The 13,534-nt window shown below is 45.7% G+C and overlaps 1 protein-coding gene across 2 annotated transcripts in view; it reads right to left on the bottom strand.

The window, feature by feature from the left end:
• The window catches only part of LOC122376754, a 38,509-nt gene extending 25,381 nt beyond the window's left edge, over positions 1 to 13,128 (bottom strand). Inside the window, exons 1-2 of one of the 2 annotated variants that reach the window (XR_006255695.1) lie at positions 9,995 to 13,128; positions 9,801 to 9,830 (exon numbers count right to left, since the gene is read on the bottom strand). The gene's annotated coding sequence lies outside the window, so the exon portion shown is untranslated. Of the gene's footprint in view, positions 1 to 9,800; positions 9,831 to 9,994 lie in introns of those variants that run through there. The other variant, XR_006255696.1, reaches the window with a different exon arrangement.
• Between the last annotated feature and the right edge of the window lie 406 nt (positions 13,129 to 13,534).

A 13,534-nucleotide genomic window follows, 5' to 3' on the forward strand; every position in this document is an offset into this window, starting at 1 on the left:
AGATCATGATTTCATGTAATATCAGTAGGCGGAACTATGGTCATGAGTACCCAAATATAGGAACGTTCCCATTTTTGGGAACGGAGTTCCCAAATATGGGAACGGGCGTTCCCATTTATGAGAACGGAAGGCAATTTTTCGGCCGTTCGCCCACTAAAACTCAAAAGTGCATCACGTCTAAAAAAAGTGCACGCTGATTTAAGTATCTACTAAATCTCCATAAAGTTATCTTTAATCTGACCGTGGAACAAGGAAATTGACCGTGGAATGATATTTTTAATGATTTTTTAAAAATGACAGAATGGTGGAAATATGGGTTATACGACATTTAACATGTAATTTTAAGGAAAATGAAGCATTTTTTACAGTTTGAGGTCAAGTATAATAATTTTCGCCTGGTTATGAAGTTTCATTCTAGCGACACCAGATGCTGACATATGCAAGCGAACACGCGGACAGTCCCGAGGTAATATTGTTGACTTTTGGTGTCGGGGCGATCGACCGCGTGGAACGTCAGTGATTTTACCGAACTACTGTTGTAAACTCAGTTTCAGTGGTTTAAAATCATTCAGCTGTATTTTATCAGCCCTGAAAGACATATTTTATTTGGATGCTAGCTGTTTAGCGTTGTTTTATAAGCAGCGTCATGAGCGTGGTTTTTGTCTTCGGCGTTTCTAAGCATGATCGTTTGGGGGGATTTTCTCTGATATAGGTCGCTCTGTGTGGCTTATTTATAATTTTTATGCTGATTTCGATCATTCCTCGTGCCCATCCTACCAGGCCTTTTGCCACTTACACTCATTAAGAAAGGAAAAAACTAGATTTTCATTGGGACTAGGTGTTTTGAGGGTGTAACATATTCAGCGTTCCCATTTTTGGATACTTCTTGTGCTCGTCAACTCTCGGTGATTAGCAGACAGGTGCTTGACATGTCTCCACCCTCGGCGCGGACGGTGGATATAGGTATGGAAGACCTTGTTGAACATCGCTGAGCGTTGTGGATTACGTAATCCTGCAAAGTGGGGCGTGCCCGCTGCGAGATCGACGGGAATAAAAGCGCAGAAGACCGGGCGAAACATGTAACGGTCTCGCCGGAAAGGTCATCTGATGATTGTTGCGTTAACAATAATTTGCGGCGTTGGATGTGATGCTTGTTAATGAAAAGAGCCCATGAAAGGCGTCGGTGAACTCGTTCCCAATTTTGGGTACGCCGTTCCCATAATAAGGAACGCTTGCAGCGCCAGTGTACGAGAGCGTTCCCAAATTTGGGCTCGCGGCCCGGGTGATGGACTGCTTTAGAAATAGGGGAACGATTTGAAACTACGATGGGCCTTACAATATCAAATTCTTTCCCAACAATATTGAGACAACTATCAGGCGGTTCACGATCGTTTTATATTTTTTGGACGTCATTTAACGGTTCTTTTTCTTGTTTTAAATAATGCCTACATGGCGTTCCCATATTTGGGTTTATCGTTCCCAAACATGGGAACGAAAATGCGTTCCCGAAAATGGGTACGCTTGACCATAGTTCCGCCTACTGATATGGACACATAAACACTCGGTGCACACGTTACACACAGACACACACAGACATACAAACACATATAATTGACCCTGACCTTACTTGACCTGAAATGACCTCAGCAGCAAAAATCTGGTCGGGTAGTGTGACAAAGATGTTCTAGCTGGTTTGGCACCAGAAAACGGCATCGTCATCGGTATATGATAAGCAGCGCACTTGATATCCAGCGGTGACCCAAAACAGCAACATTTTTAGTTTGACCTGACCTGGAAGGTCAATGACTGACCTGAGAAGGTAAGACTGGGTATCATTGGATTCGTCTCTTCCAAAAGAATCGTTTTGGTCTTATCGCTAAGCTCTATCTCCAACAGGAACGAAATGGAACGAAATTTTTAACTAGAAGTCCCGCTGATGTTTTTAGCGATAGTTTTTACACTTTTAGAGGACACGTTTTAAACTATGTGAAAGGGCTGGAAGCGGCGTGATCGCATCCGCTGTGCTTTTAGTGTTTCTTGTTTACTAGGCTTTTTAGGCTATTATTTATTTATTTATTTACATCTCCTGTGTTTATAACTCTACGTGTTTTTATCTTCAGTGTGTGTGTGTGTGGGGGTGTGTGTAGGTGTGTGTGTTGTATGTGTGGGTGTGTGCTGTTTTACTGTCCCTTTGACTTCGCCTTTTAAGTGGACTTATTGTCTGTTGGCGATTTTAAATATACAAATACAAATACAAATGGCGCGGAGGGGGTGGCAACCACCCCCCCTCATGTACGTTCTAGGATGGGAAAATGGCATGTGCGGGCGAGGGTTCAGACACGGTGGGCCGGTCCGCCGGCCGCTCGACCGGGGCGCCGGACTGCGCGATGGCGCCCCTCCCCGGCGCGGCGGTGTGACAGGGGCGCTTCCCCTGCGAGTGTGTACCTATTAGTGGTGTCAATCGGTTACCAAAATGTCGGTATACCGATACCGAACCAATACCGATTCGGTATTCGGTATTATATACCAAAAGCATTTGGTATTTTGTCGGTATTATGAAAATCAACTTCTGCCATAAAAGATTTGAAAGCATTTTTGACAAACCTTCTGAACTCAAATTTGATTTGCTAAATGACACTGGATGAAGAAAAATGGCAATCATGAGACATTTCTCCCAAATGCATGATGTCCTAACCAATGGGCAAACACATTAACTGTAATATCAAATACATCACTCTACCAATGTTAAATGGCAACTTATCAGTGTAAGCAAATTCCAATACCATGAGGATAATTATCTTACAAAGAAAGCCAATGTGCAAGACATAAAAATGAATTAATGTTTAACTTACTGCATATTGGAAAACATACTTTAACTACCTTTCTCAAAAATTCCAAACCATTTATTAGCAAACAAATTTGACTTTGTTTTGAGGAGTCTGTGATTGATCTTGACCTTGTCTTGCTCTCCGTTTCACTGCAATGCAATTACATTATCCAAAACCCTGTTTAATACAGCACTAGCTTCACCATTATCATATAATATTGAAGGCAGCATTTGTCACTTCATCATCACCCCAAAAATCTTCAACTTCGCTCAACTTCAAAAAGCGTCTGTAGTGAGCGATCCTGTCATGATCCTGTGGATAATTTATTTTATTTAAAGGGACTGTCCCACATTAACATTAGAATTGAGTTGAGATAGCCATCTTGATGGGCGTTCTTTGAAAATCAGAGCCGTGAAAACCGTTTCTCCAGCAATTACTTCATCGCAAAGAAATTTGTGTTTGATTTTGACATCTGTGCAAATAAGTGCCACAATGTATTGGTATTGGCACTTAAAACCTGTGACGTTTCCGCCTTTTCCGAAGTTTCTGTATCTTTCGACTTGTTTTTATTGAAACCTTGAAAAATAACAACGCCTCTTGGAACAGCGCCCATTCGTTCCGGCGCCACGAGGTGGAGAAATAAATTGATATGCCAAACTAATTCTAATAGTCTTCTAATTCTTGTAGTATTTTTTATTTTTGTATTTAAATAGTTAAGAGGCCGTCCTAAATGTGACTGAAGAATGCAAGAGCCATGAACTTATCAATGGCAGGTGTCAAGTTCAAGCGTGCAACTCAAACTCACTAAAATTAATCATAGTATCAAAATGATAAATGATTTGCTCACTGCTGTTTCAACTCCATAATCAAGACATGCTCTGAGGAGTCCACAATCTATTGATGGTGACAACTAAGGAAGAGACAATGAATGGTCACCTTTTTATTTCTGAGCATCCAAGACGACTAAACTTGAGCCGTTAAACATTGATAATACCCTGTTTGTTGAAGTGTGGGTGGCCTGAGGTCGACCATGCCTAGTAAAGAACTGTTGTTTGTGTAAACCCTATGCAGAGGTGTTTTGAAATAAATTTTAGTGATGTAATGTATCATTCTTTGAACTGAGTTGCTGATGGCGGATGAAAGCGGAAGTGCTGCACGCTGAGTCAGAAATGCTCTGTTGCGCTTTTAAGCTTATGTTAGATTTTATAGATGGCTTAGTTTTCCTGCAGATTTCATCATAAAGCTGTCAATAGTGTTTTACCTTTGTTTCCTGGCAGCAGATCCAGCTACTAACATGAGCATGGGACTGGGCCTTTGTACCACAGTCGCTGCGCTGCTTGTCAAAACCTAGGTAATGTGCTTTGTTAGGCCATGCTGTGCATTTTTTAAACCTTCAGAGTATTTTGTGATCATTGACACACATATTGCACCTGACAAATGGCAGCAAAATCACACCCCATCCTTACCTATGTGCAGTGTCACCCAACAGACAACGGGGCTTCAAAACAGGCAGGTTCCGCATTCAAGTCGCTTCTTGCAACTATGTGACTAATGTTAGGACAATAGACGTGCTGTACAGAGAAGGTGTGTCCTGTGTAGCTCTTGAAAAATGAAGTCATGCCTAAAATTCAGTTAAGAATATTACAATTACAAATAACTTGGATAAAAGTTGCAAAACATGAACTCTGACTGGTCAGTTGAAATCAAAATGTCTTGAGTCAGTGAACCACGCCTGGGCTGGAGGTGGTCAGTTCCCTGACTTGCGCGACCTCGGGCAGGAGCTGTGGGACTTGTACATGGACGAATTGAATAGATGCTAGCCTAGATAATGTTGTGGCTGCAGTCCAAGACATGTTCACTAGTTGCCGTTGCTGCCGCCGCCTGCTGCTGCCCTGCGTGCCGGCTGGCAGCTCACTGCTGGACTGTTTGCGCGCCAGGCATCCTACTGGACGAGTGGGGTAGGTCGCAGATCTTTGAGAGTGAAACGTTTGGTCTAAATGTAGCTGGAACTCTTACAAATAATTTAATAAAAAGGCAAAATTTCAGAGGACTCCATTGGGGTCTCAGTGGTGACAATCAGAACTTGATCAGAACTGTTATCATGCTGAATGCTGAAACTGAGAATAAGGCTGAGCTGGTGGGCTAGAATTTAATATGCAGGCTTACAAGGTCCCCAGTTAATCCACAAATTTGTCAGACTTGCCTGTAGGCAAATGTATGCAGATGAAATGTTTCTGGCAGATAGCCCTGAGGCAAAATGCTACTCAAGCTTGTTCCGCAGCTCGTTGCGTTCCACATGAGCCCCTAAATCAGAATCACACAACTCTGCCAAATGTGCTGAAAGGCCACGATTTTTCCAATAGGTAGGTATATTTATTATTCTTTCACAGACACAACAAAAATACAAATGCAGGTCACTACAATTCATTCTGCTTCAATTACAATTGCTGTAATGTGTTTTGCAGACTTATTATATTGAATCTTGAATAGACTATATTATATTACTTTGCTCATGGGCCCAGGCCAGAACTACAGAGTATGGCTCGCAGCCCGCAGGTCGCCAAGGAGCACTGGCCCAAGTTCAAAATTGACACAAACCCTTCAAACGGAGCCCAAAAATTCGACTGAGAGTAAACAAAAAATGCACCAAAGCCCAAAATGGCCAGTCAAAATCTGCATTGACCTCAAATCCCCACAATGCTACACATCTGCACCACAGCAAGCCAAATTCGCACCAGCTACACTAAATCTGCACCACACTAAACCAAATCCGCACCGCGCCACACCAAAACCGCACCAGACGAAGGAGTCTGCACTGACAAAATCTAGACAACATTGCCATACTTTGCAGTCTGGCTCATGGCTATATCCATTGTGCTTCTTAGGTTTGATAATTATTGAAGTTGAGCTCTTTTCCATCATGTGCCCAAGACATTGTGGGCAGCATCAATAATCCAATATCAATATCTTGCTTTTGCTTATTATGATTAGGGAGCATTCTATAATATTTTAAAAATGATAAATAACGCCTTGTTGATATTCTTTGCAGTTTGCGACCTTCTTCTGGACAAAGTTCGAGCTTCAATTCTCCAATTTTCGTTTGAATCCTTTCCATGAACATTGAACATGTTACTAAAATACCAATTTCCTGAGTTTTGATTTCATGCGCAATGTTTATACTATTCGCGGCAGAAGCGTAACAAAACTTTGTGCCACCGATTTGGCAGCTAGGAAAAAAACTTTGCCCGATAAAAAAACAATCATATGACGTAATCGATCCAAAAGCTTTAAATTGGAATTTTTAAACAATTAGCCAACTATGGGCCGAATGTTTGCCAATTTCGTGTAAAGGGGCCCCTAATCTATGACTTGCAACACAAGAACAGTATATCCAAGCAATTTTTGAAGGTGGGACAGTCCCTTTAATTAGTGTTTTCTTTCCTGCTCTCGTCAACAGATACAGATCGCTAGCAATGTAATCATAAGCATTCATAAAATATAATACGGTCGTCAAGTTAGATGTAAGTAAATCCTAATATATAATCTAAGATTCGGAATCAGGCGAGCCCCTACGATTTGGACCAAACTTACGTAACTTACGTAACAAACTTACGTACGTAACGTCCTGATTACGATGCATCCAAAATCAAAGCTCGGCCCACCATATTTACGAAGTTACGGATGTTTGAATTTCAAGGTCATTCGGGCGAGCCCCTACGATTTCCGTCAAAATTTGCTTACGGACACTAGATGCTCCTCATTAATATATATGTTACGGGCCAAGTGCGAAGGCTAGTCCGTTTGCGAACGGACTAGTCCATTCGCGAATGGACTAGGCCGTTTGCGAATGGCGGTCCGTTCGCAAACGGACTAGTCCGTTTGCGAATGGCCGGCCATTCGCGAATGGCCTAGGCCGTTTGCGAACGGACGGGTTTGTGGCGTTGCACTTAGCCGCCGGAAGCATGGATCCTCGGATTGGGGTACGATTCCGAATGAATGGGGGACCGCTGGTCGATGCAGGGGCGTCGCCGACGGGGGGAGGGTCGGAGGGGTCCGGACCCCCCACACACACACACATTCTTGAAAATATGTCGGTCCGACGCCCCCCCCCCCTCCCCCCCCCCACACACACACTTTTGGCCACGAAAATCGATCAAGAATAAAATAAAATATTTTAAAAACGATTTTGGTGCATTCTCAAAATAAAATTGTCTAAATCCGAGGAGTTTTCAGTATTTGGTGGGGATTACTTTGACTGACCGTCCGACCAGATCCCCTAGTCGAAAATCCGTGGCGACGCCACTGCGTCTATATGTTTAGTTTGTTCTCCGGAGCAGATCTGCGAGCTGGCGCAACTCTGGGTTAAGATCTCCACACACCTGGTCTATTCGGGATGCGACTTTCCGCTGAACCCTGCACAACGCGGAAATTATAGCAACGTGTTGCCGCTGGCCAGGCTTCGGCCACCGATCTGGATCTGGGGAGGTCAAATATCCCCGTGACCTTCGAACAGCGGAGAGTCGCGTGGTGTGCGGAGACCATTAGTACCGTGCTCCGGGCTCCTCGCTGATGACCCGACCTGACCTTGGTCGAGTTTGTGGCGCTCGATTCACTCTGCTCTGGTGTGGTGTACCGGGACGGTGCGGCTTGTGTGTGGTGAGTGCGGTGCGGTGAGTGTTCGAAAAACTGTTGTGTTGCATTGCATTTAACAATACGCGCACTGCAGGGGGGGTTGCTTTCAACCCCCTGTGGTTTTTCACAGATCACGAGAAAACGGCGGCGCGCAGAAAAGCCAAATTTTGTATACCTTTTCTCCCATATTCTGCGCACATTGTGTGAAAATGCTGACTCCAGATGACCTAAGGTCAGGTCACCAGGCCAGGTTAAGTGACGCCGGTTGAGTTACCAATACTTTGCACGCATCATTTCACACGGGACTTTGCACATGCGAAGTTGACTTGCCAAGTTGACGTCACTTTGCTGGATATTTCGCACTTGGCCTGACTTCGCACTTGGACTGGGAGCATAAACGCCCGTCCATTCGCAAACGGCCTAGGCCAACTGCAATAACGCACATGGACTAGTCCATTCGCAAACGGCCTAGTCAAAGTGCGTTATCGCACTTGGACTAGGCGATTCGCGAATGGACTAGCCTTCGCACTTGGCCCGCAACATATATATACGCAGGCATTCCTCTCCAGCAGGCATTCCTCTCGGGCCTGACGAAGTTGGCCATGTGCCCCGACTTGCTTGGCGACTCTCTTCTTCTCCAGCTGTCCCGCATGTGCGGAAACGACTTCTCTGCCGTGCTCGAGGCAGCTGCAGGACGGTCGTGCAGCCACAGGGTGACGCCATCGCGCGCCCCAGACGGACTGGCAGATAGCATCCGCTTCTTGATGAGGGACAACAGCCAAGCTTCGCGTCGCCTACTACGACTGCTGACTTGCTACGTCCCACCGGGGGCCGTGACCCCTGTGACCTAAGCTCCGTGCTGACACATGACGGTTTTGTCATTTCTGATGATTGTTTGTTATCAGCTGTTGGGAATTTGCCAATGTTTGGTGCAAAATAAATATGAATGAATGAATGAATGAATTACGAATACCATAAAATTTAAGCTCGGCCCGCCATATTTACGAAGGTACAGAAGTTTGAATTTCAAGGTCATTTGGGCGAGCCCTTGCGATTTCCGTCAAAATTAGTATACGGACATATTACATCCTCTTTATTACAAATATCATAAAAGTGAAGCTCGGCCCGCCATATTTTTTTTTAAGTTACGGAGTCACAAAGTTACGGAATTTCAAGGTCATTCGGCGAGCCCCTGCGATTTTCGTCAAAATTTGTATGCGGACACATTACATGCTCCTCATTACGAAGCCTGGCCCGCACTATTTCAAAAGTTACAGATGTTTGAATTCAGTGAGTTTCAAACCTCAGTAACTTATTTATTTATTTATTTATTTATTTATTTACGACTTCCGCAGAAACTCCACAGTGCAGACGTGGCTATTCTGTGTCAGTTGTTACAAAGTTAAAACATGGGTGGGAAACTTGTCAAAATATCACAGATAGCATCACAGTCATACCTGCACGCTCACATGCACACATAAAAGCTACGACAGAACAATTCAGAACAGAACAAATCAGGGTTTAAAGCAAATTGCAAATTAAGGACATGAACGGACGCAGCTCAACGAGTTCTTTAAAATGGCTATCTCGGATTTTCCAAAAAATGCGTTTTTCACCCCTAAAATTTCAAAAAAACTATATTTTTGGAAAACAGCTAATAAAATCCAAAATTTTGAGAATTTCCAAAAAACCGGGATACATGTTATAGAGATCTATTAGAACATTAGATGTCCCAAATTTCAACTTTCTATTTTGATTTTTGACCCCCAAATTGTTACGAGCGAGCGAGCGCAGCGAGCGAAGTGAGTCTTTTCAATATAACGGAAAAATCTCAGTATGAGCGGCCCGGCCCGGCCCGGCCCGGCCTGTAACGCTTTTGAGAGGCTTATATCTCAGCAACCGCTGGACCGATTGGCCTGCGGTCTTTTTTGTTGGGTAGCCCCATCCCTTCTACCCCGTAATTGACTACTTTTGATACATCTCAGTGACCGTCGTGGCACGTGCCACGTGAAAAGTCAAGGGTGTTCAAGCTGTTTTGCAAAAGTAGTGATTTTGAGAGGCTCATATCTCAGCAACCGCTTGGGCGATTGACTTGCCGTAATTTCTGTAGGGTAGCAGCATCCCTTCTACCCAAAATAGGATACTCTCGATGCATGTGGGTCACCCCCAGTGCACGTGCAAAATACAACAATAAGAGGTGCCAAATTTGTTCCCATTTCAGTAACTCGGTAGTTACTGGGGCGATTTCGCTGAAACTTGGCATACAGGTAGGCACCCACTGTCGTCACCGATAACCCTTGGGTTAAAACGCGCTATCTAGGGACATGTTATAGCCTGTGCAGCCCTGATCCACGATGTATTTAGCGGTTTCTGAAAAAGAAAATACATTGAGCAGACTGCAGGTGACGTGCACGAATTCCGTTGGTGGATAAATCGGTAACTACTGACATACATGGAAATGAAAGTTTTAACAAAACGAAGCAAGTAACGACAATACATGCATGATAATAAATGCATGATCATTGAACACTCACCAAACGTTGACCTCGGTTCATATCGGTGACGTTTCGGTTCGGTGACATCGATCGATCGTTTCGGCTATACAACTTATTCCATTCATTTTCTCGCCACTCTCAACTTAAATTACATCTTCAATTTCTCGCCACTCTCAACTTAAATTACATCATTGTAAATGCAGTATAAAGTATAAACTGAAACATTTGCCTACATTCTTTCCAAGCCGTGCTGATTTTTATCATGAACATATAAAAACGTTGTCAGTAAAATTTCAAAGCTATTCTCGCGCGTTAGCAAGCATGCCTCCGCGTCAAAACACTCGTAGTTACGACACCCTCCCCCACCAGAGTTCCGTATGCGCAGGAACGCGATATGCCACTTAAACCATGCATTGTCCAATCGTTAACACATGTCACTCTGTAGTGCTTATCCACCAGTGTTCTATGTTCATGTCCGGCATGTCCAAGCATGTCCGGCATCCGACTGCTGCAGTCGATAACAGCCGAACGGGAACAGAGGGAACCCCTCCCTAAGTGAGCGGCAGCAGCCCAGTCGGACTTCGGTGGCGATGAGGGGCCACATCCAGTGATAACTGTCCATAACAGTCCGTAGCAGTCATCGCCGGCTGATATCAGCGGCGGCATTCAGTCAGCTCCTCCACCGGCTCAATTTTGCTAGGTCCTCCCGTGAGCAGCCCTCGTGGTGCCGGCGCCGTGCCTCTCCGTCCCAGCTGCCGGCTGGCTGCGTCGCAGTCGCCGCGCCCATGCAGGTCCATGCGTGCTCCGGGCGGGCAGTTGGGTGATCGATCAGTTGGTGGGCTGCACAGGCTATATGGGAAGTATATGCAGAGAAATGGGTACGTGAGCATACCTATCTCAGCGCTTGCGTGTACATGTTAGTGAAAGGGTGTTAGGAAGAACCACTAGCTTTCTTGGCAGTCATGCATCGTTGAAGCCAGGAAATTACTCAAGTCTTTCAAGGAAGCACACTTTGTTGACTGGTCGGTGGTACGTCAGACCGCTTCCAGTTCTGATTTCCACCGAACGGACTCGGCCGTCCTCGCCTGGTACGGTGCGTGTGACAGTCGCCAGAGGCCAGTACCCCCGTGGGGCTTGATCATCCACCATGAGGATAACGTCCCCTTCTTGAAGGTTCTCAGATTCGCTGTTCCACTTTTCGCGGCGAATCAGTGTAGGCAGATATTCCTTCCTCCACCTTTGCCAGAAATGGTTCGCAAGGACTTGAGCGTGTCGCCACCTCTTCTTACTCAGTAATTCCGAGTCATTGAACATGCCGGGAGGTAAAACCGACTCTGCGGAGCCAAGCAAGAAGTGACTGGGTGTTAGAGGCTCGGGATCTCTTGCGTCACCGCTGCAGTATGTTATTGGCCTGCAGTTGAGAACACTTTCAACCTCAACCAGCACAGTGGATAGCACTTCTCCTGAGACAACTTGATTGCCCAGCACCACTCTCAGAGATCTTTTCACAGAAGCAACTAGACGTTCCCACACTCCACCCATGTGGCTCGCTGTGGGAGGATTGAAGTGCCATTCGATTTGGTCCTGGCTCAATTTTTCCATAATCTGTGACTGATTCCATTGTTCGATGAGACTCTTCAGCTCCTTCTCGCCAGCTGAAATATTTGACCCATTATCTGAGAAGACAACGGAAGGCTTGCCTCTGCGACCGAAGAAGCGCCTTAGAGCCATCAAGAAACTATCAGTGTCCATGGACTCCACCAGTTCTAGGTGAATCGCTCTGGTGCTGAGGCAGGTTATGAGAAGAACCCATCGCTTTTCAATCTTCCTAAATTTTTTAACGTGTAATGGGCCAAAGAAATCCAAGCCCACAGCTTTGAAGGGACGCGTCGCGTGGAATCGATGGCGCGGCAAATCTGCCATCTTCGGCTGGCAGGGCTTCGCTCTCCGATTGCGACAGAAGGCGCATGCGTGAAGCATGCGTCGAACAGTTGCCCTGCCTCTTGGGATCCAGTATCGACTGCGAAGCGCGCTCAGTGTTTGATCCACTCCAGCGTGCAACATCCGTCTATGAGCGTCGTGTACGACCAGGCGAGTCACTTCATCGCCACTGCTCAATATTATTGGATGGCGAGCTGCGTCAGGGACAGGAGCGTGCGAGAGGCGACCGCCAACTCGAAGGAGTCCATTGTCGTCCAAGAAAGGCGATAAATCCAATAACCGGCTCGCCGACCCCACTGAGCCGCTAGAATTTAGTGCATCTTTGTCTTTCATATAACACTTCCTTTGTGATTCTTTGATAATTGATATGATCGCAGCCTCGATCTCACCGCCGTTCAGTGAAGTCAATATTTTTTCTTCCCCCTTGACAGCAGCCTTTAAGTTGTTCATGAACCTGTTTACCCAAGCCACTATTCTCGTGTATTCGAGCCATGAAGAAAAGCGAACTGGATCGGGCAACACTGTTTGGTGTACTTGAGTGCTCAGAACATGCTGTGAATTCTTCACCTCCGGATCAGAACAACTGAGGTGCGACGGCGGGCTGGTCTGTGATGGCCACATCGTCGAGGTCTCCTTTAAGAAGTCTGGACCCTCCCACCATGAAAGAAGATCACTGAGTGTCGCTCCTGAGGCACCACGTGAGCAGGCGTCAGCTGGATTTAGGTGTCCAGGAACATGGTACCAGTCACTACAGTCTGATAGATCATGAATTTCTGAAACACGGTTTGCTGTAAAGGTATGAAAGCGACGGCTCTCATGTTGTATATATGCAAGCACAATTTTGCTGTCAGTCCAGTAAAAGGAGCGATCGAATTTGTACGTCATAGATCGCTTGACGGACGCGGCTAGCCTGCAGGCCAGCACTGCCGCTTGAAGTTCTAACCGTGCAATAGAAAGCTGCTTTAGGGGTGCTAATCTTGTCTTTGCCATTATGAAGGCGCACGTGGCTGCCTTCTCCCCCTTTGGAATCAGAGTTGTCATTCTGACATACGCCACTGCTCCGAAAGCTGACTCCGAAGCATCACAAAATACGTGGAGCTCGTACGCAGTAGGTTCTGTCGAAAGATTCGCTTTATAGCAGCGAGGGATGCGAATGTTCTCGAGATGGTGTAACTCTGCGATCCATGACCGGAAGTCATGAAGCTCCCTGCTCTTCAGCCTTTCATCCCATTCATACTTCAGTAGCCACAGGCGTTGTACAAGCATCTTAGCTCGAAGGGTGAAAGGAGCAACGATACCTAGGGGGTCAAAAATCATAGCCACTCGACGAAGCACACCTCGTTTGGTCTCTGGGACCTCGACGACGCGGTTCTTGACTCCGAGGATATCTTCTTGAGGAATCCAAACACAGCCCAAGGCCCTTTCGTGGTGCGGCTTACAGCATAATAGGTCTACATTGAGCGCACCCGTGCCTGGGAGTTGAGATTTTGAAAGTACTTCAGAATGACTGCTTGCCCATTTCGTCAGAACAAAGCCCCCTTTGCTCACAAGCCGCGTAACTCCTTTCTTTAGACTTATTGCTTCATCAACTGTTTTCTCTGAGTGAAGAAAGTCATCCATATAGAAGCTACTCCGTAC

Source organism: Amphibalanus amphitrite, unplaced genomic scaffold (genome assembly GCF_019059575.1).
Source record: "Amphibalanus amphitrite isolate SeventyFive unplaced genomic scaffold, NRLGWU_Aamphi_draft 002277F_arrow, whole genome shotgun sequence".
NCBI lineage: Eukaryota > Metazoa > Arthropoda > Thecostraca > Balanomorpha > Balanidae > Amphibalanus > Amphibalanus amphitrite.